General features: G+C 46.5%; 1 protein-coding gene across 1 annotated transcript in view; it reads right to left on the bottom strand.

Moving 5' to 3' along the window:
* The window catches only part of epha4b (eph receptor A4b), a 118,640-nt gene that overhangs the window by 76,157 nt on the left and 20,312 nt on the right, over nt 1-22,171 (bottom strand).

Below are 22,171 nucleotides of genomic sequence, written 5' to 3' on the forward strand. Positions count from 1 at the left end.
GGAGAGGAGAAGAGAGGAGAAGAGAGGAGAAGAGAGAAGAGGAGAGGAGAGGAGAGGAGAAGAGAGGAGAGGAGAAGAGAGGAGAGGAGAGGAGAAGAGAGGAGAGGAGGAGAGGAGAGGAGAAGAGAGGAGAAGAGAGGAGAGGAGAAGAGAAGAGAAGAGAGGAGAGGAGAGGAGAAGAGAGGAGAGGAGAAGAGAGGAGAGGAGAGGAGAAGAGAGAGGGAGAAGAGAAGAGAGGAGAGGAGAAGAGAGGAGAAGAGAGGAGAATATGAAGATATAGAGGGTAAATAATGGAAGAAAAACAAACAAGAGAAACAGAATCTGAGAGACAGAAAGATGAATAGACAGGCAGAAAAGAGGAGTGAAAGAGAATAAGAAACAGATGGAGGAACTGAGTAAGAATGAGACATGGACAGATAAAAGGTGAGCAAGCTGGAGAAAAAGAAGTTGAGAGGAGGAGGAAAGAACAGAGGGAGATAAATAGGGAGGACAGACAGACTAGGAGAGAGGAGAGACAGGGAAGGGTAGCAGAAAGGGAAAGAGGGAGGAGAGATGAGAAATGGGATATCCCAGTTTGGCATCTCTCCTCTCCTCCTCTCCTCTCCTTTCCTTTCCTCTCCTCCTCTCCTCTCCTCTCCTCTCCTTTCCTCTCCTCCTCTCCTCTCCTCCCTCCTCTCCTCCTCTCCTCTCCTCTCCTTTCCTCCCCTCCCCTCTCCTCTCTCATCTTCTCTTCTCTTAGCCCTGGAAAGGAGGAATCTAAGCTGGTCGCTCCTTAATTTCATGCATTCCTACAGAGTCTATAATCACTCCACATCCCAAAAAACCCAACTACACACAAAAAACACACTAAATGAATCCCAGCTGCATTTTGTGTGTACCATCTCTCTCTCTCTCTCTCTCTCTCTCTCTCTCTCTCTCTCTCTCTCTCTCTCTCTCTCTCTCTCTCTATCTCTCCTCTCTCTGTGTGTGTGTGTGTGTGTGTGTGTGTGTGTGTGTGTGTGTGTGTGTGTGTGTGCATACAGTATATGTGTGCTCATGTGATTTTGTGGTTGAAGAGATCAGCCTTTGACAGGAAAAGTGGAAAGAAATTAGACCTGACTTGAGAAATGACTTGTTTGTGTTTCTTTTTTCCCTCAATATACTGGACCCACTGTAAACCAATTTAGGTAGGTGTGTGTGTGTGTGTGTGTGTGTGTGTGTGTGTGTCTGTGTGTGTGTGTGTGTGTGTGAGAGAGAGAGAGAAAAAAAGAGAGAGAGAAAGAGAAAGAGAAAGAGAAAGAGAAAGAGAAAGAGAGAGAGAGAGAGAAATACAGTATATGAAAAAAGAAAGTCAGAACTATGAGTGAAGTGGGCTGCTAGAGAGTGTGGTGCACACAGACGGAGTTAGGAACAGCAGGAGAGACAGAAACAGAGAGAGAGGGAGAGGGAGAGAGGTGAGGGATGGACTGGATGGAGGGAGAGACAGATGGTTGGAAAGACAGCATAAAGGAGAGCGAGAGAGGGAGAGAGAAAGAAAGAAAAAAAGAAAGATGGACAACGAGGCACAGAGAGATGGCGAGATTGCTATGTCATGTGTGCTGTGCTGCAAGCGAGAGAGCGGGCAGCCAGTAAATATTTAACGGCGCTGCCTCTTGATCACGTTTCAACTGCAGGTGCTGTGGTCAGCATGGACGAGAAGAGAAGAGAAGAGAAGAAGAGAGAGAGACAGATGCAGGGAGGCTGAGAGTGAAATGAGAGAAGAAGAAAGGGTAAAATGAACAGGAAAGAAACAGGGAGAGATAGAAAAAGAAAGACAAGCAAACAGAGAGAGGATAGCAGAGAGAAAAACAGAGAGTTTGTGTGAGGAAGAGGAAGAGGAAGGAGAGCAAAGCTCAGATGAGGTGACCGAAGAGAAAGAGCAGAGCTAAAGACAGGGAGGGGAGTGATAGAATAGGCCCAGTAAGACAGGAGTGGAAAGGGAAGAGAGAGGGAGTGGAGGTTTCATTGCTGTTTCCTTGCCCTTTATAGTCTTTGCATATGAATGTTTCATTGTTCTTTAGGCTTTGGCAACACTGCATAAACAGCCATGCTAATAAAGCAGCTTTGAGAAGGGGAGAGGGATAGAGAGAGGGAAAGAGAGAGAGAAATAAAGAGAGAGAGAGAGAGAGAGAGAGAGAGGGTGAGAGAGAGAGAGAGAGAGAGAGAGAGAGAGGGGAGTTTCAATCCAGAGCACTGCATGTGCAGCCCAGCGTGAAGCCAAGGCCGCTGGGAAAAGCGGGCGTCTTTCTGTCATGTCCCTCCCCACTGGAGGACAGGCTGCCCTCTCTGCACTACTTCAGCTGGTCTGGCCCCCACCAGTCACATGCTTCACACACACACACACACACACACACACACACACACACACACACACATACACAGAAAGACATGATGACAGAGAGTTTAAATATTTAAAAGAGTGTGCTATTTTGAATGAAATAACATACTATGCCTTATGCAGCTAACCTTACCTATCCGGTATATGTATTAGCAGTTCTATATATCAGTGTAGCTAACTAAAGGGTACGCATATGATTCATATGAATAATAAATTGCCCTTGCAGTAGAGTAACTAACCTTGCTCAAAGGGCAGGCATGTACATTACATGATAAGTAGCTGCCTAGTTAACATATCTACAGGGAATGTGCATTAGTAATGATATGTTCGTTGGAATGTGACATCTAAATCTTCTCTTCTTTCAGTATATTCTAGGAGAGTTTATGGTTGGGTGAACTGAGAGATTCATTTTTCCTGTTATATAGTATATTTTTACATTTTTTAAAGACAGATTACCATGATTCCACCATTCTGTGAGATCCATGTGGATGTATAATCCCACACACACACACACACACACACACACACACACACACACCCACACACACGTCTTGAGACTGCTTCAGCATGAGTTTCAGCATGTGCCTGACTCTCTACTCTCCAGTGGCAGGAAGGACAAGTTGCTCTCAGTGAAAGAGAAAAAGAACAGCATCTGAAAGAATGAGAAAGAGAGAGAGAGAGAGAGAGAGAGAGAGATAAAGAGCGAGTGAGGCCTACTGCTGATAAGACTTCTGATCTGCAATTTCATCTGTCTGTCTGAATTCTCTCTCTCTCTCTCTCTCTCCCTTCTCCCACCCCCTCTCATTCTTTCTCTCTGAACAGGCTCCTCTTATTGTTCCCAGACTATCCTTTTTTCATGAGAGATTTTACATTCAAAAGAAGATTGAGGGCTGGATTGTGATTGGGATGATTTATTCATTCTCTCTTCCTCTCCCCTCACTTTCTATTCTCCGTTAATGGAAAGTGACTCTTCTGTTCAGGGAAGGCCTGATACCGATTCTCATTTTCCCCCTTCTTTTGTGCAGGTCATACTTCCTTTAAGGGCAACAAATGGACGATGATGAGCACTTCCTCATTGATAAGCTGTCTAATATCTGGGTCTCGCCCTGGCCAGGACTTTCCTGAAGCGATTGTCTGGGATTGATTGGAAGACGGTGCACTCCACCCACGCCGTGAATGGCGTTTGGTATGAGTTCGCTACGCTACAAAGAGATGAGAATGTAGTTGTGGGGAGGGGGAGGGGGAGGGGGCGGGGCCGTGGGTGCTGACACAACCGCTTCTCATTTCAAGAGGGCGAATGTCGACACCTGTCTTGTAAGGCCCAGAAGAGGCAAGCTTAATGGTATCTCTGCTCATCATCTCCTCACAGAGAGGGAGAGTGTCAATTTGATAAGGACACTGCATATATATATCTCAGCCTCATATGGAGAGAGGGGAACAATGAGGAGGTTGGAGAGAGAAAGAGAGAGAGAGAGAGAGAAAGAGATGATCTGTTTGCCATATTTCTGCTTTCCATTTCCAATTTTGCTTGCATATTGTGGGTGAATTTTCTCTTCTACTATTCAATGAAAGAAATATACACACACTACACAAACTACAAAGACTTGCTTTAACTTTTCTTTGTATACATTTTACAGCTCATTTCCTGTGCAAACTCACCACAGAATCCAACATATTGTTACTTAACAGGCAGAATTACATGGGAAAATAAACAGTATTTCTACAGCTAAATATCGCCCATTCTTTGCCATCGCTGAAAGACCTGTGTGACAGTCACAAGTGCCTATACACTCTGACAAACAGGATGTGACACAGAAACAGTCCCAAAGGAAGGTATGTATGCACAGTTGCACACATTATACAGCGGGCAGCTCCAGAAACATCTTTGGGGAAACAACAGACATGATCCACATGACAGCCTGACAAATCTCCACTCCAGTGCAAACAGTGGCCGCTCATGTTTCATTACAGTGAATAGAAAAGACTCAGGAAAAGGATCTGGGTGCGGGAAAAGACCTCCGGTTGGAGTCAAACCTGAGAGCCCACGGGCACTACGAGTGACTGTGGTATCGTCCCCTGTTGCCCATGCTGTGCTACGGCTCCCCCAAGCAGTTGCATCATGACTGATTAATAAGGGGATCACACGTCCAAATGCGAGCGACACTGTTGTCAGGGAATGACGAGGCCCTGTGTGTGTTCAGCACTCAGCGCTAGGTTGGAAAGCTCCCCGAGCTAATGAGAGGACACCCTGTCTATAGCAGGGTCCTGCCCTCCTAAAGACTATCATTAGGAGTGTGTGCTGAGGATAGCCAGTGTCATAAGAGACACACCGGAACATTAACAACTCGGCGAGCATACACCGGCACCAGTGTAGATACACCACCAATGTGCTTCAGTGCAGTGCTAATTAGTCCATGGGAAAGTTGTGCCTGGAAGTACTGCGCTTACAGAGTACTTCAGTGCCTGGGCTAAGGACATATGTTAACAGATTTCTGAGTGTTGTCATGCTGTATAGTCTGTTATTAGAGACAGTAAGAATATATAAATGGAACCAAACCTACATGACCCATTCTTTTTATCTCTCTCTCTCTCTCTCTCTCTCTCTCTTTTCTCTCTCTCTCTCTCTCTCTCTCTCTTCTCTCTCTCTCTCTCTTGCTCTCTCTCTCTCCTCTCTTTTTTGCAGGATGCTCAGGGAATATCAGCTGCACGTGCACAAACATACACACATACACATGCACACACACACACACACACACACACACACACACACACACACACACACACACACACACACACACACACACACGCACGGGCACAACAAACATGCGAGTGCATTCCCTCCACATTTCATCATCCCCGAGAGACCTGAGGCTGCTGACATGATGGCAGATGATGGGAGAAGTCCACCCTAATGAGAGCAGGACACAGAACACAGAAAAGAAAAACAGGCAGAACACGCAAGATCCTGATAACAGAACGTTTAAGGGTCAGTTTCCAGAAGTCACGCAGTTAGTCAAACCTCGAGACATCAGCAGCAAACTCTTCCAGTCTTCCAAGCTCGTACAAACCAAGATGACCGAGGCGAGACGTCCTCTGTGCACCACCCCACGCCACACAAACAGAATAGACCAACACCATATGGAAATATCCAGAATAAATCACAGCAGCATCAATCCATAAATCTCTGCCAGTCCTGCGGAGTGTCTTCAGATGTTTTGGCAGCAGGGCAGGGAGATGAGATCCTATCGGCGTTCTAATGACTCCCCCATGATGGATAGCGGAGAGGAGAGCAGATGTTTGGCCGCTTGTATGACAGACTAATCAATTCCGGCCTCAGCTTATCACCTGCTCCAGTTCACCAATGCCTCGCGGGGGAAGAGGCGCTGTGTGCCCAAGCAGCGGGGCAGCTGCAGGCACGGCCACAGAATGTAGAATTCAGAACTAAGAGTGGACAAGAGTGGAATCAGGAAGGGCAAAATTGACCACACATGCAGAGCAATCTAAATCACGCCAGAGCAAGGCAGGGCAAACTGCACCTGGGCCAATAAAGACTGAACTCCTACAACAGTACAACGCCCAGGGATGCACATGGACTTTTAAATGTATTGATGAAATTAGAAGAATACCATCAGCTTTGTGCTGAAACAGCTTTGTGTTTGCAGTGCCATATTATGTCCTGCAAAAGCCACACTTTCAAAGGTCTGGAGGTAAATAAGAGTTCTTCCTGGAGGCAGAACGGGTTTAACTGTGGATATCACAGAGAAGACCTGGGGCTACCACAGAGGGGAAACCGAGGAAAACAGTGGCACGGAGGCCAAAGAAACAGAGGCTCCAACACAAAAGAGGACGGGCTCCCGCACAGAGGCACACAGCGGTACTCGGAGCAAACGGAGCGGTTTGTTCTCCACACCCCTGCATAATTGATGGTGTCAGTGCACTTCAGTGTGACTGGCTGCAGATAGCGTTCCTTTCCACCTATGTTCCAGTGTGTAAGTGTGTGTGTGTGTGTGTGTGTGTGTGTGTGTGTGTGTGTGTGTGTGTGTGTGTGTGTGTGTGTGTGTGCGTGCGTCCCATGTTCCCCCCAACACATACAGACATGCACATCAGACACAAACACAGAGAGGTCAATGAGGAGAAATTCACCAAAACATCTGCCCACATCTGGAACCCATCAGTCGAGAATTGGAAAAGCCGAGTCTACCCCTCTCTCTCTCTCTCTCTCTCTCTCTCTCTCTCTCTCTCTCTCTCTCTCTCTCTCTCTCTCTCTCTCTCTCTCTCTCTCTCTGTCCTTTCCTCCAACTCACTCCCCACCTTTTTGCTTTTACTTCCCTCTACCTCTCTATGTCTCTACCTCTCTATCTCTCTCTCTCTCCCTCCTTTTGTCTCTCAGTCAGTATGAGTCAGAGTGGAGATGAGATGTAAAGGCTGGCTGCACTCCCCCGCGTTCTACAGTGACCCACTTTGCTTCTGTTGCCCTCCTCCTCCTCCTCCTCCTCTTCCTCCCTTCCCCATTTTCTTTGCCCCTCTCCTCTTTCTTTCATGTAATCTGCTGTTCTTTCTCTAGCCACACTCGTCTTCTCGCAGCTGTCCTTTCTTAGTAACCCCCCCACTTCTCTTTCGTCTCACCTCCTCTATCCTCTCATCCTCAATCCTCTCATGCTTCACTAAATCCATCAGCGACCCCCCCACACACACACACACACACACACACACAAACACACAGACACAGACACACACAGACAAACACACACACACACACACACACACACACACAAACACACAGACACAGACACACACAGACAAACACGCACACACACACACTCACACACACACACGCATACCCTCAGGCAACAATATAAATAAAAACATGAAATTCCCCATTAAACCCCAAAACAGCTGTGCTTATCTCTCAAAGCCTAATTAAGATCTAATGCTGAGTACCATACTGTGGATGGCAGCACTCTGCCACTCTACCTACACAGCGTCTTCGCCCTTTGGCCAGAGGGAGGCTTATCATCTGTATTTAGGACAGCGGACGCCTGGTTTTTGCATGCACACACACACACACACACACACACACACACACACACACACACACACACACACACACACACACTCGCTACTGCATGTTATCTTAAAACACACTGAATACAACACATCCATTTGGGCAGGAAAGAGGGAACATTTGAGGAAGAGGAAGAATAGAATGAGGAGGAAGAGGAGGAGGAAGAGGAGGAAGAGTGGGCGTGAGGTACGAGGGGAAATGAGGAGCAGCTGTGTGATGGTATTGCAACACTGAGGTATTGTGAGTGTGTGTGTGTGTGTGTGTGTGGGTGATGTGGCTGCACAGGCAGGTCACATCACTGGCAGGCAGATTGATATTCTGGGTCTTTTTTTTTTTTTTTTTTTGCTGAAACATCTGGCACTAGGTAATACCACCCTGACTGCCTTCCGCTCCCCTGCACATCAAGAGCTCACAGCAGCCAGTGGCCAGCAGAGAGAGAGAGAGAGAGAGAGAGAGAGAGAGAGAGAGAGAGAGAGGAGAAGGAACGGCGGAGTGAGGGGAGAGAGATGTTAAGAGCAGGAGAGGGGGGGGGCAGAGGCTGAGGTAGAGAGAGAAAGAGAGAGACATGCAGACAGAGAGAGAGATAGAGTAGAGAGAGAAAGAGAGAGACAGGCAGACAGAGAGAGAGAGGGAGTAGAGAGAGAAAGAGAGAGACAGGCAGACAGAGAGAGAGAGGGAGGAAGAGAGGAGCTAGATGAAGTGGTAGAGCTGCCGTTCGGGGAGCACTTGACCTTCAAAGATCCTCTGAGCTGAACACAAAAGAGATCAGGTGGGGTTTGACTGACTGACTAACTGCTCTCTAACAGGGCTTTCTGCCACACACACACACACACACACACACACACACACACACACACACACACACACACACACACACACAAACACACAAACACACACACACAGACAGAATATATGTGCACTCTGAGATTAGACCTATTCAATCTGGACCTTAAAAAATGTTTTTTTTTAAAAAACAAATTTTCCCAGAAGACCTAAAAAAAATGAGCTAAAGAACCCCTCTAAGTGAGCTAAATCTGTTTCACAGCATAGAGGAGCACGCCCTTTCATCTGACATGAGAACCGAACCAGACCAGGGGCCGGAACTGGGCCAGAGTCAGTCCAGATCTGAGCCAGACTCTCTTCAACCAGCATTTCCAGACAAGTCCTTATATCACTCTCTACAGCTACTCTCTCCCTCTCTTAAAAACATCAGGGCTCAATCACTTTAAAGGCAATGAGCAAGGCAATCAGCCATTATGGGGAGATTCAGAGTTGAGTGAGCTAATATCGGCGAGTGTAGTTTAATCATCAGACAGATTAAAACCGCTGTGCGGCTCTGGAGCAGACCGCGGAGAGGAGCGGAGCGGAGCGGAGTGACACGGGGAAAGGAAAGGTCAAACAGCGGCGGCCATTCTGCTTTCATTAGTAAGCCGCTCGAGCGACTCCGGTCTCAGACACCGTGTCAGAGCCAGAGCCTGACGGCCACAGTGCTGGCTGTTCGGCGGAGACAGTCTCTTTACAAATGCCACCAGGAGACCTCTGACTCACTCACACTGCCTTTCATTTTACTCTTTTAAATGCTTGTACTTTTTACTTTTCCAGACAGAAACTTCTACAAAAACTGTTTGCCTTTTTCAGCCATTGTGGCTCTTGTAACATGTGTTCATCACTTAATGTGACGTGTGCTATTGCACTAGCTTTAACTATACTGTTATTACAAAAAGTATTTTTCAAAGTGTTTTGAAAGGCCATATTTCTACCACTAATGTCTAGCCTACTATACAGCCACCCCCTATTGCAATCTATTACAGTCGGAAGCTCCAGCTATGAGCTCCTTCAGCTCCTGTCAGAGTGAAGTGGCACAGTGGTCTTGGAGCGGGTGTAGTGATGCATGCTGGGTAAATTAGTAGCTCACCTGGCTGATGTGCAATGGAGGTAGGCACCCAACCCCCCAACACACACACACACACACACACACGGAGGGAGTATGTGCAAAACAGCTGGAAGGGTGCCCTGCCCTTCACTCTAAAACAACTCAACAGGAGTGAGCTGAAAACACGAACATCAAAGGCGAAGCCTGGCTGGCTGCCTGCCTCTGTCTCTCGATGTGGCCCAGATGGATGCCACAGCTGGGCCAGATGTGGCCCAGAGTTGCCTGCCATCTGATGAAGTCCTTTACTGATCATATATCAACACAAGAGCTGAGTCTGCGAAGCCAGAAGAACCACTGCACACTTGTGCCCTGTATAGTGTCTAATCCTGTGTGTGTGTGTGTGTGTGTGTGTGTGTGTGTGTGTGTGTGTGTGTGTGCATTTGTGTATGTGTGTGTGTGTGTGTGTGTGTGTGTGTGTGTGTGTGTGTGTGTGCCAGCTCTCCATTACAGTAAGTCTGCTATATTGAGAAATGAGAGGCTGTGAAGCTGTAATGGATTCTCTCTGAAGTTCCATTAATCCTGAGCTGTGCGTTTAATTTAACACACACACACACACACACACACACACACACACACACACACACACACACACACACCAAACAGGAAACGAGAAACCCCAACACGGATCATGAGGACTGCTAGCTTCACAAGGGCATCACCACATCCTCTTCATTTATCACTCACTACTACACAGCATTACAAGACACACATACTGTACACACACACACACACACACACACACACACACACACACACACACACACACACACACACACACACACACACACACACACACTCATGTAGCAGAGACAAAAGAGCCACTTCATCCTCACACTGTCTGTGACACAGATAGAAGAAGATTCTATAACTGGAATGTCCAATCTGAAAAAAAAAAAAACGCTTTTTTTATATGCCCAGCAGCCGGACCACAGAATCCCAGTGAAGGAGCAGGCATTTTATTGCACTACAGAGACAGAGAGGCCCACCTCCTCATAAAAGAAAGTAGGTAGAAGCATGATTGAACCAAGTGCACTAGAACGAGTCCTGGTCACAAAAGCAACAACTGCCACAATGCGTGGCAAACCTTAATGAGCTTAACGCTTAATGAGAACATCTCCTGTCAGTTTTTAGAGCTGCTTTGTCAGTTTTGAGAACTTACTGAAAACCAATAATCCCTTTTTTCAATTCAAGTCGAAAAAGAGAAATGCTACATTTTTTCTACATCAGTAAGACAGATTTACTACACAAAACATGTCACCACAGCACTTAGTACCTCCCTGACTCACTCAGACTTGCTATGATTGACATCCACTAGAGTACACACACGTGTACACACACACACACACACACACACACACACACACACACACACACACACACACACACACACGCACGCAAACACACACACACAAACACACACACACACACATACACACAAAACACACACACACAAACACACACACACACACACACACACAAGAGCTCAGTTTGGTTAAAATACAACTCCCACAGCTCATTGAGTCTGTCTCTCTGAAGGCCCTACTTGATAAGAAGCTTTTATAAAGCACACAACCTTGAAGTTTTTACACTCTACTCTTACAACATATGACTCAATATGAGTGTGTATGTATGGCCCGGCATGTGTGAATGTGGATGTGAATTATTGTGTGACCTGTACTGTTTCTTTAAGGTATGTGAGATATCGGTGAGTGTTTGACTAAAGTGTTCTATGCTGTTCTATGCCTACAAAGTGTTCTATGCTGTTAAAGTATATGCCTACAAAGTGTTCTATGCTCTGTGTGGGTTCTATGCTGTTCTATGCCTACAAAGTATTCTATGCTGTTACAGTATATGCCTACAAAGTGTTCTATGCTGTTACGTAAAGTATATGCCTACAAAGTTTTCTATGCTGTTAAAGTATATGTCTAGAACGTGTTCTATGCTGTTAAAGTATATGCCTACAAAGTGTTCTGTGCTCTGTGTGGGTCTGAATAGCTGTGTGGCCTTTACTTTGGTGTTGAGGCCAGTGAGGGAGAAGAGGAGAGCTTTGTCAAAGGACACATGGTCTTATAATTCATACACAATCAGGTTGTTTTGTTGTGTTTGTTTGTTTGTTTTGTTGTGTTTGTTTGTGTCACTCCAGACATATCTGACGACATGGGACAGACACATAGACAGATCCACAGCTATGACAGATACTCAAAATGCCATTGGGCAATAGCAGGTGACACGGCCAACAGGAGGTCCCCCCTCTCTGTGAGCATGCCTCTGTTGGAGCTGATAGTGTGCTTCTCCTGCACCAGGTGGGCTACTGGCCAGAGCTATGACCAGCGCTGGCATCGGTTTGGGCATTGGGAGAGTTATTTCACACCACAGCTCAGGACAAAGTCAAGAATAACACAGCCCTCTACAGCAGTATCCATGCTAGTAACTATCTCTGGCCCAGCCTTGGCCCTGGTCTGGCCCAGATACTGTACATCAAAGACAAATCTGTTCCTAAGTCTACAGCTACAGCTACCACCAGGTAAGGAAAAAAAACGCATCAGCACTACTATGAGCTATTGTTGCTTCAAAAATCCAAATCCTTCCCTTGTCCAGACAGATGGTGAGATATGCAGCTTGCTGTGGGCACTCTCACAGAATAGACCATGAAAGGGGAAGGGATTTCCACTGCCACAAGAAAGCACAATGCTAGGAGAATAGCTGAGAGAAGTCCATCGGTGGAAAACACAATAGATTTCACCTGCAGGTGAAGACTGGGGGATTAGCCAATGCATATTAAAATGTAGGATGGGGCAAGAGATAAGAGAGAGAGGCATCAAGAAAGCTTACAAAGATTACAAAGAATACAGATTTCATCAGAAATGTAGACAGACTGAAGGGATAATGGTTAGATACGTGGACAAAATTGCTGGAGACTTAGCAGAATGATAAGAGGCTAGATATAGGAATGGAAATAGCCAGCCCAGGCAGAGCAGAATACAAAACCTAAGCCCAGTGAGAGGAATGGGAGTGAGTGGGCTCAGCTAGGAAGAGTGAGGGGGACATGGAGAGAGAACCATACGTGACTGTACATATTCTTTACATGTTCTACTGTATATATTCCAACATCGCCATCTTGTTTCGAATGTCCACGGCAAAAAAGCGTAAACGGTGCAGAGCTGGACGCAACGGAACTGAAGAAGACAGGCAGCAAGTGATGTGGCGGGTTGGGTAGATGCAGACGGACACAAGAGATACAGAGGTATAACGGAGATGGGGGGCAGACAGACACAAGAGATACAGAGGTACACCGGAGATGGGGGGGCAGACAGATAGAGAGATGGGCCGGGGAGAGTGAGTGAGAAAGAGAGATAGAGAGAGTGATGAGTATGTAAGCGATGGAGGAGTGGAGGCAGCTGGAGATGACAGGTGACTGGGCAGCGGAGGTCTGGGTCCGCCAGCCGCGCTCTAAATGGCTGTGGCAGACGCCGACAGCATGCATGGCCCACTTCAGCCCTCCAGAGGTCAGGTAGAGAGAGAGAGAGAGAGAGAGAGAGAGAAAGAGGAGTTGCAGATAAACAGGAAGCATAGAGAGAGACAATTCAGAGAAATAGAGGAGAGATAAACGAAGAGAGAGATAGAGCAGTGCAAGCATTACCAGAGGACAGTAAAAAAAGACTCGCCAGGGGAAAGAGAGAGAGAAGAGTAAACGGAGGGTAAAAGAGGGCATGTAAACAAGGCAAAGGGAAGGCACACTAGAGGTGTGAAACAGTTCAGAGAGAGAGAGAGAGAGAGAAGGAGAGAAGAAAGCAGACAGAAGAAAATGGACAGAAACAAAGAGGGAGGAGGCAAAGAGAAAAAAAGAACAGAAACAACAACTGAGAGAGTAGAGTAGAATAAACAAAGAAGTGTAGAGTGTGAACTCGGAAAGAAGAGAGTGGAAAGAGAGAGAGAAAGAAGAGAGTGGAAAGAGAGAGAGGAAGGGGGTGAGAGAGCATGTGTGTCTGTTTGTATGGGTGAGTCATTCTGGTGATTACATAATCCCCTGCTGCTCCAGATTGGGGTTATTTGCTGAGAGCACAGGGGATTACACAGACAGACAGACAGACAGACAGGCAGACAGGCAGGCGGTCAGAGGCAGGTGGTCAGCCATGTCAGCATCAGAGCAGCACAGGCCCACAGGCAGAGATCCTGGGCACAGGACAGGGGGAGAAATGAGTAACCTAGTCAGCGGTGTCTAAATTAGACTATCAGAGACAGATAGCCAGATCCAAGCCCATCAGAGTACCTATATTACAGAGAGCCTGGCTGAGCCAGGTCTTTTTATCTTGTTTCATTATCTGCACTGGTACATTACAACCGGCTCAATGTCTTACTGATGGCAACTGCTGATTATAGCCGTCTCCATGTCTTACAGTCATTGTACACCTTTCCTCATTCTCAATCCATGGAGTATCTGAGAAGCCTCTCACAAATCCTAACACCACTGCCCATCCCTCTACACACACACACACACACACACACACACACACACACACACACACACACACACACACACACACACACACACACACACACTTTAATATGGACAGAGAATCATGCCAGCGTTCAAAAACAATGATGCAAATACATATATTCTACTGTTTCCTTCCCTGATTGATCATTCTCCTTTCACATGATTCTTCTCGGAAAGACTCTTTGGGATCCTTTCCCAGAAGAAAACAAGAAATCAGATGTTTGATCTCCCAATAGATAACAACAGTAATTGCAAACGTTGGTTACCTTGCTGTCTTTGCTGGTAACTATTGCACAGTTAAATTCTGCATTTTACAGTGCTACTTACATGTATGCCGGAAGCTAATGTGAGCATCATGACAAACATGAATGGTCATGTGATGTAAGTATGTGGAGTGTAGTATGGACACAGACCACATCCCATATAGAGCTCCTATGGACAAGGATTGTTTTAGCTTTGAAAATAATGTGAATGTAGCCACACAGACACACACACACGCACAGACACACACACACACAGCTCATCTGAGCTGCTCTGTGATCTCTCCCCGCTCTGTGCGGAGGCTGATAAGCACCTGACCTGTGGCCAGACCGGATCAGCATCATCGCCGAGACCAGCGTCAGAGCACAGGTGCCAGCGTCCACACAAAGGAATCGGATCCGGGGGCGAGGAGGGCGGTTTTCATCTGGCCCAGATCTGCTGTGCCGGGGCCCTGATGAATGCTCCTGCTGCCTAATGGGACTCCCCGTGGGAGGCACAGCCGGAACCAGAACAACCCGCTCTGGGCCCGTTTGCAAGTGGACCCTAGAGAGGACTGCAGCAGAAGGCTGGGAAGAGCTGGAGACGGGTCGGGTCGGACAGGGAATCAGAACAGAGGCTCCGCTGGGAGGAGAGAGAGCAGCAGCATGGCACAGAGAGAGGGAGAGGAGAGAGAGAGAGAGAGAGAGAGAGAGAGAGAGAGAACTGACATAGATGGAGAGGGAAGGAGAGAATGTTCAGACAGACATAGATAACGATGAAGAGGTAGAGTGAGAGAGAGTAGATAGTGAAAGTGAGCAGAAAGAGAGAGGGAGAGAGAGAGAGAGAAGAGAGAGAGAGAGAGAGAGAGAGAGAGAGAGAAAGAACAATAGGGAGAGTAGCCCTGATCCAGTTTCACAGTAGGACAGGTTGAGAAATGGTACTACTGAGCTGCCCACGTGTGTGTGTGTGTGTGTGTGTGTGTGTGTCCATGTGTGTGTGTGTGTGTGTGTGTGTGTGTGTTATGGCCATTGACTGGTTGATGGTATACTGGAGTGGGAGACTATAAAGAGGTGTACGTGTGTGATGACAAGGGAGCAGCGCTACAAAGACAGACCCTGAGATGCGGTTCTGAGTTGTAAGGGAGTGAGGGGAAGTGCTACACCAGGCCAGGCTCAGTGGGAGATGCTCCATGTGGGTGGTTCTCTCCAGTTCACTCCAGCCAAGCTAACTCCTTCAGCCTTTTAGCTTTCCTTTTTTAATCAAATAGAGATGGGGGTCATTGAACACTTTATGAGCCTTGAGGCTTTATGTTTGAATGATATTTGCATGGAAATCCAATAACATCCTGCAATATCCAGCACCTCTCAATGTGCTTCATAAAGCAGAGCAGCTTATGAGGAGAGGAGGAGATCTAGTGCCTCAAGTCAGGCCAAACTTGACTGAGATGATATGTGATATAAGGGATTTCTGTCTGCAGTCTTTTTGACAATGTGGGTGGCTTTTATATTCAGCTCTGTTAGCGCAGTGTCTCTGGAGCTCTCAGACAAAGGCTATCCTGAACTCAGAGGCCATCTCCACCCCACCCCCCCACCTCCTCTTCCTCATCTTCATCCTCTTCCTCCTGCATGGCTCAATTTGTTCTCCCCTGACGGCTTGAAAAGCCATCTCTCCTAGCTAAAAATTCAGTTAGCACACAGACAGACACACAAACACACACACACACACACACACACACACTCACACACACATAGATACACACACAGAGCAATCCACTGGAAAAAAAACACTCCCCTTTTTCTCACACCAAATATCTTGCAACACAAGGCATTAATAATTCATGCGGCTTGCAGAGGCACATTTGCGTCATCAGGGGTGAATGTGGTCCCCTCAGAGGAAGGGTGCCAGGCCACGCCAGCCTATGCCAGGCTGTGGTACCGTGTGGCACAGTGACAGCACAGGTGGTCTGTCCAGTGTGTCATCTCATCTCAGCGTCCAGGAGCCACAGGCACCTAATCAATAACGCCCCGATACCCACATCACGCACCCCCCACCTCTCCACCTCCTCCCATCCAGCTCTGTGCCAATCCCCAGCTGCTCTAATTAGATTTCATCACTGGCTATTATTCTGTTTGCTTTTCCTAATAGTGCCAATTAGTCTTTTTGCAATGTGTGTGTGTGTGTGTGTGTGTGTGTTGTGTGTGTGTGTGTGTGTGTGTGTGTGTGTGTGTGTGTGTGTGGGGGTGAGGGGGGGTGGCGGTTAGAGGTAGAGAGTTGAATCCATGAAGGGGTTTGTATCAATATTTAAAGAGGCAGGGATAGCCTCAGTTGAGTGGTCTACAAACACAATGAGTAAGAGGGTGACAGATATTAAAGTGGGCAGATGATAAAAAGCCACACTTCTCTACCTTAGCAGAAAAACAACAACAACAACAACAAAAACAACAACAACTGCAACAACTACATCAAATGGGAAATATGTCTAATTAGGAGGTTGTGCTATTTGTAAGCGAGAGAGAGAGAGAGAGGGGGGAGCAGGAACAGGACACGCTAATGAACCCATTAGCACCTCTGCCACATGAAAGAGGCCAAGCTAAAAGATACTCATTTGAATACATCAAGGCAACAGCGGCGGTGGTGGAGGGGGCCTGTCTCTGGCTGGGGGGGTGCGGCCCTGTTTGTTCACAAGGCAGCAGCAGAGGGGGGGGGGGGGGTGGCTGGGGAAGCGAGACGAAATTAATAAATAAAACAACAAATGACAAAATGGAGACTTGAACGGCTTTTGTTTCCCCACGTCCTCCGGAACAGATGATTTATTTACGGGCTTATAAACAATGCCTTTGCAACACCTAAGAAGCTTGACGGCGTTCAAAAGCACAGGGGGAATCGTGTCGTGGGTAAATCCCGGCCCCGGACGCAAGTCGTAATACTCCGCCACACCGCCACAAAGCCTGTCACACTGTTCACAACACACAAAGCCTCTCCACACTCAGACAGACACCACCAGGCCCAGGAGGTCATTGGGCAGGAAACAAAGCATGTCTGCAGAGACCTGAGCAGAAGTGCTTTTGAATGGTTGAGTCGTCTCACAGACTCCGACCAGAAGGATTTGCCTGAGAACGTGGGAGCCTCTTTAAACGCCTCCTCCCTTCCATCTCTAATAAGAGCGCAAAGATAAAGCTGAGTCCTCTCCATCACCGACCTGTTGCTCTCAAGACTCAATTCCTCCGATGGGAAGAATCAAACATCCAGCCTTTGCCAATAACCACTTGAAGGCCCACCTGCTAGCAGCCTTCAGAGGCTCATTTTCTTGCTCTATGATAACCTCTGTTATTGACTTCCCAAACAAGCGTAACATTCCTACTGTGCGACTGAATACGTCGCACCATGGCTCCTGCAGCTACACGCAGGATTACAGTAAGAGCATTAATCTCACTGATCCATCATACGACGTCTGATCTCGACGTGCTTGCGAGATAGGAGCGAGGCTTCGTCTGTGTGAAGTTGTGAAGTCGTAGAGAGTAATCCCTTGGCCTACCTCGGCGAGGACACCCCCGAAGGTTCCCACGTTTGGAATACGGCGTCGGTCGATGAGGGCACTGAATATGCGATGAACGCAGCAGTTATGTTCATATCAGAATCCTCTACAGCTGGCCTGGCAGCATACAGAAAGGCAGAGAGAGAGAGAGGAATAGAGAGGGGCCGAGGGTCGTTCACAGAAGGCTTAGGAGATTAGCTTTCCCACCCATAGCAAAGCAGGCGTGGGAGACTAGACTGTACACTGAACCTCAGAGCACAATGCCAGGGCCTAAAGACACTTCATCAAATAACTCTCATAAGGTAACATTTCTCAGGGACACAAGTACCGAATGTGAATATGAGGTTGTGCTTTTCTCTTACATAAAGAAGTCACTGAGAAAATAGGTTTGGAGGGAACACACACATACACACACAGACACGCACACACACAGAGATAAACACACACACCACTGGCTATATTTCAAGGCTGAGATGCCTGATGGCTCAATACACTGAGCAGTAAAGTGTACGTCAGGTTTGGATTCAATTTCAGCTTTGTGCACAACTGCTAGAGACACACACTGGCACACACACACACACACACACACACACACACACACACACACACACACACACACACACACACACACACTAAAACAGAGAACTGGGAATATACACATGACTACACACACTTCAGATAATCATACAAATACACACATACTACCATTTACAAAAAAATGAACACAAATCCCCAAAATCCCATACAAACACACACACACACAGAAAACACACAAGCAAAGACATACAGTCTCACACAGAGACACACACACACACACACACACACATACCCATAAGTCACATTGAAGTGAGCAGAGATATACAGTGCGTGACCCTTTGGCCTCTCTCTGTCAATACATCCAAATCATTATCCACTTTTCTGTGGTGACCACAGGCCTCTAACCCATCTGAGTCGACCTACGGCCAGTGCACAGCCCTCTTTCGCTGTTTATTGAGTTTCCAGCCTTGTTAAGGAGGCTTTGTGGGCCCCTCACTCTCTTTTTTTTTATTGACCACTGACATAACTCAGACTAATAGTATTCAGAGAGAAATGAATCACCACAGAGGTCCACTTCCCTTTTCAAAATGGCAGCACAGAGATCGAGAGCTAGATAGGGCTGAATGTGTGTGTGTGTGTGTGTGTGTGTGTGTGTGTGTGTGTGTGTGTGTGTGTGTGTGTGTGTGTGTGTGTGTGTGTGTGTACAGTATGTGTGTCATTGTGAGTGTGTGTGTCTGTCTGTGTGTGTGTGTGTGTCTGTCTGCATGCATAACCCCTCCCTACATGCCACAGCCGGATTGTGGCCACACTTACACATTTTCTTAATATAGTTATATATATATATTACCATGCACAGAGAATCACAGGCTCAGTCCCTGCCTCAGTCATTGATTTAGATTAAGTGTTATTTAGTATAATTTGTATTTTAGTATATTTAGTATATTCTTTATTTTCTACTGTCCTTATTGCTTTTTTGTGTTTTTTATATTATATACTTTTAATTACTTTTTTCTGCTGTTAGTGAATGTGTGTGTGATGTCTGTATGCTACTGAGACCTTGAATTTCCCCTTGGGGATCAATAAAGTATCTATCTATCTATCTATCTATCTATCTATCTATCTATCTATCTATCTATCTATCTATCTATCTAATCATGGGTTGCGAATCAAATGTCACCTGCAGAGATTTTGTGTTGTTAGGCTAATTAATCGGTATTCAAGTCAATTTATTCATAGCTCAAACGTGGGTTGTATGCAAAGGCATTCTAGGTGTTGTGAATACTTTGCTAATAGGGGGCTAGGTCAACATATTATAACATATATTATTTCCTTTTTATTTATTTCATTTCTTGTGGTTTCTAGTTTTTTAGAGGAGGGGACATAGCAGAGGATGCAAGGGAGAGTGAATTACATGGATTTTACTGCAGCCTAAACAGCCTGTAGCCAGCTGCTCTGGTGTGTGTGTGTGTGTGTGTGTATGTGTGTGTGTGTGTGTGTGTGTGTGTGTGTGTGTGTGTGTGTCATCAGCATCACTGCCAGCCTCTTTCTGGGGTTCTATCCAGGCCATTACCAGACGACATGAGCCCACTCAGCTGTCATTAGCAAGGTACAGAGATGCAGCAGCCAAGAGGTCCCATACACACACACACACACACACACACACACACACACACACACACACACACACACACACACACACACACACAGAACCAAACATATTCACAAACACAGGAGCAGAATGTATACAGTAATATACAAATACAAAGTGACACAAACACATGCCAACACAAAAACCTATAAAGTCAAAACACATGCACTCGTATATTCACATGCATGTAAACTAAGATCTGCATCTACCCCCTCTCTCTCGACTGCACTGTTACCTCAAACCTTCATTCTTCCCAAAAATACACACAACTCTCTCTCTCACACACATGCATGTAAACTAAGAACTGCATCTACCCCTCTCTCCTACTGCTATACCCCCCCCCCCTCTCTCTCTCTCTCTCTCTCTCTCTCTCCGAGACAAATTATTGTGCTCAATCCATCCCATTCCAACAACAAAGAGAAAAAAAAACATCACATGTTTCTTGCCTTTCTGTAGATAAATAAATACAGTAACTAAATTGTGTTGGAGAATGAGAGAGAAAATTGCTTCTGCGCAACAACAATTCCCCTCGCTCTCGCCCTCCCCCGCAATCCTCCTCGAGACACAGGGAAGCTGGCGCGCACCAATTTCGGCGTGTTTTTTAGATGAGCGGCACGTGGAGACGCACTACGGGGCCGCTGTGGAGGCCCAGAGGGACAGGGGCTGAGAGAGAGGGAGAAAAGGAGTTGGAGAGAGGGAGAGATGGAGAGAGTGAAAGAGGGAGAAAGGGAAGAAGGAGAGTTGGAAAGAGGGAGAGAGGAGGGAGGAACAGCGAAAGGAAAGGTGAATTTGATGGTTCCTTACAGAGGTGCGAAAGAAGTGAGAATTTCTCCTTCCTTTGCCCCACTGCTTTAGAGTGCCCCTTCAGGATGGAGTAACAAGGGGTGTGGAATAAAATACCTAGGGAGTGGGACAACGCTTGTCTTCTGACTAAATTTGCAGGACGGATCAAAGGGCAAAAAAAATGGTGTGCTGTTACTTTTTTTTGATCGATTTCATACTTTTTTATAACTACTGCGACGACATACTAAAAAGTTTTGGCTTATTTTACTTCCTGTCTAACTGTTTACTTAGCTTTCTGGGAACATGTTCTATCCCTTATAATCTAACCCGCATCTGAATATGTTTCATTTGGAGGGGCATTTGGAGGGATAGATCACACTAATCCTTTATCTTTGTCAGAACCGGGACACCCTGCCAAAACCCAGGAACACCCAAAATGGAGGGGAATGGTGAATTGATGGGGGAAGGGGTGGTACTGGGATTCACCGTTAGTTATGTCGCAATTAAAGGGTTCGTTTCATTTTTAAACATGCCAGCGCTATACAGAAAAATCATTATAGAGTCACAAACAGCAAGAGCAAACAGCAGAGAAAATAAATGTGCGCGCACACACACACACACACACACACACACACACACACACACACACACACACACACACATAGTCACATGTCAGCACACCCACTGCTCCAGGCTGTCTGTAGGCTACAGACTGCATTGTCTGCTAGAGGCAGCAGACTGAATTCCCCACTGTGAGTCAACTCAGACTACAGCCTCCCCCCATGCCTGCACTGTTACATGTCAGTTTCCAGCACCCTCAAACCTTCGTTCTTCTCGAAATACCCACAACTCTCTCTCTCACACACATAAACTAAGAATGTACAGTATGCATGTAAACTAAGAACTGCATCTACTCCATCTCTCCTACTCTCTCCATCTCTCCTGCTATACCCCCTCTCTCTTTCTGTCTCTGTCTCTCTCTCTCTCTCTGTCTCTGTCTCTCTCTCTCTCTCTCTCTCTCTCTCTCTCTCTCTCTCTCTCTCTCCTCAAATGCAATGTTCACAATTCCAGTGTTAAAATACGTCATTTGTATTTGTTTCAATTTTTCCAAATGTCTCTTTATAGCTGCCTTTCACACATTACAGTATAAACTACGCATTGAATGCTCACGACTTTAGTAAAAGGGATGTTTAGAAGTGGCAGATGTTCCGAGGATGCACTTTAAAAAACACCAGCAGACAAAGCTAAGCATCTAAGCATGACTCGGTCACCAAAAACAGAGGCAACATGTACAACAGAGAAGTGCAATGTAAACCAAAGCACTTCCACACAGAGCCCACAAACAAGCATCCACAATGATTATGGATCCTGGGTTGCTCAAAGCCAGTGACCCTATCTACAGTATAAGTCACATATCTATGTAAATATTCCATTGACTCATTTTTTAAAAGACTAGTGACTCTTCCCTGAGTATGTCTAACACCAGAGAGAACCAGCAAAGCCCTCCTGACTCCAGTAAGAGACCAGCACAGAAAGTAACAGGCCTTCGCACTCAAACTGGCTGAAGCCTTTGCGC

This window comes from Alosa alosa, chromosome 1 (genome assembly GCF_017589495.1).
Source record: "Alosa alosa isolate M-15738 ecotype Scorff River chromosome 1, AALO_Geno_1.1, whole genome shotgun sequence".
NCBI lineage: Eukaryota > Metazoa > Chordata > Actinopteri > Clupeiformes > Clupeidae > Alosa > Alosa alosa.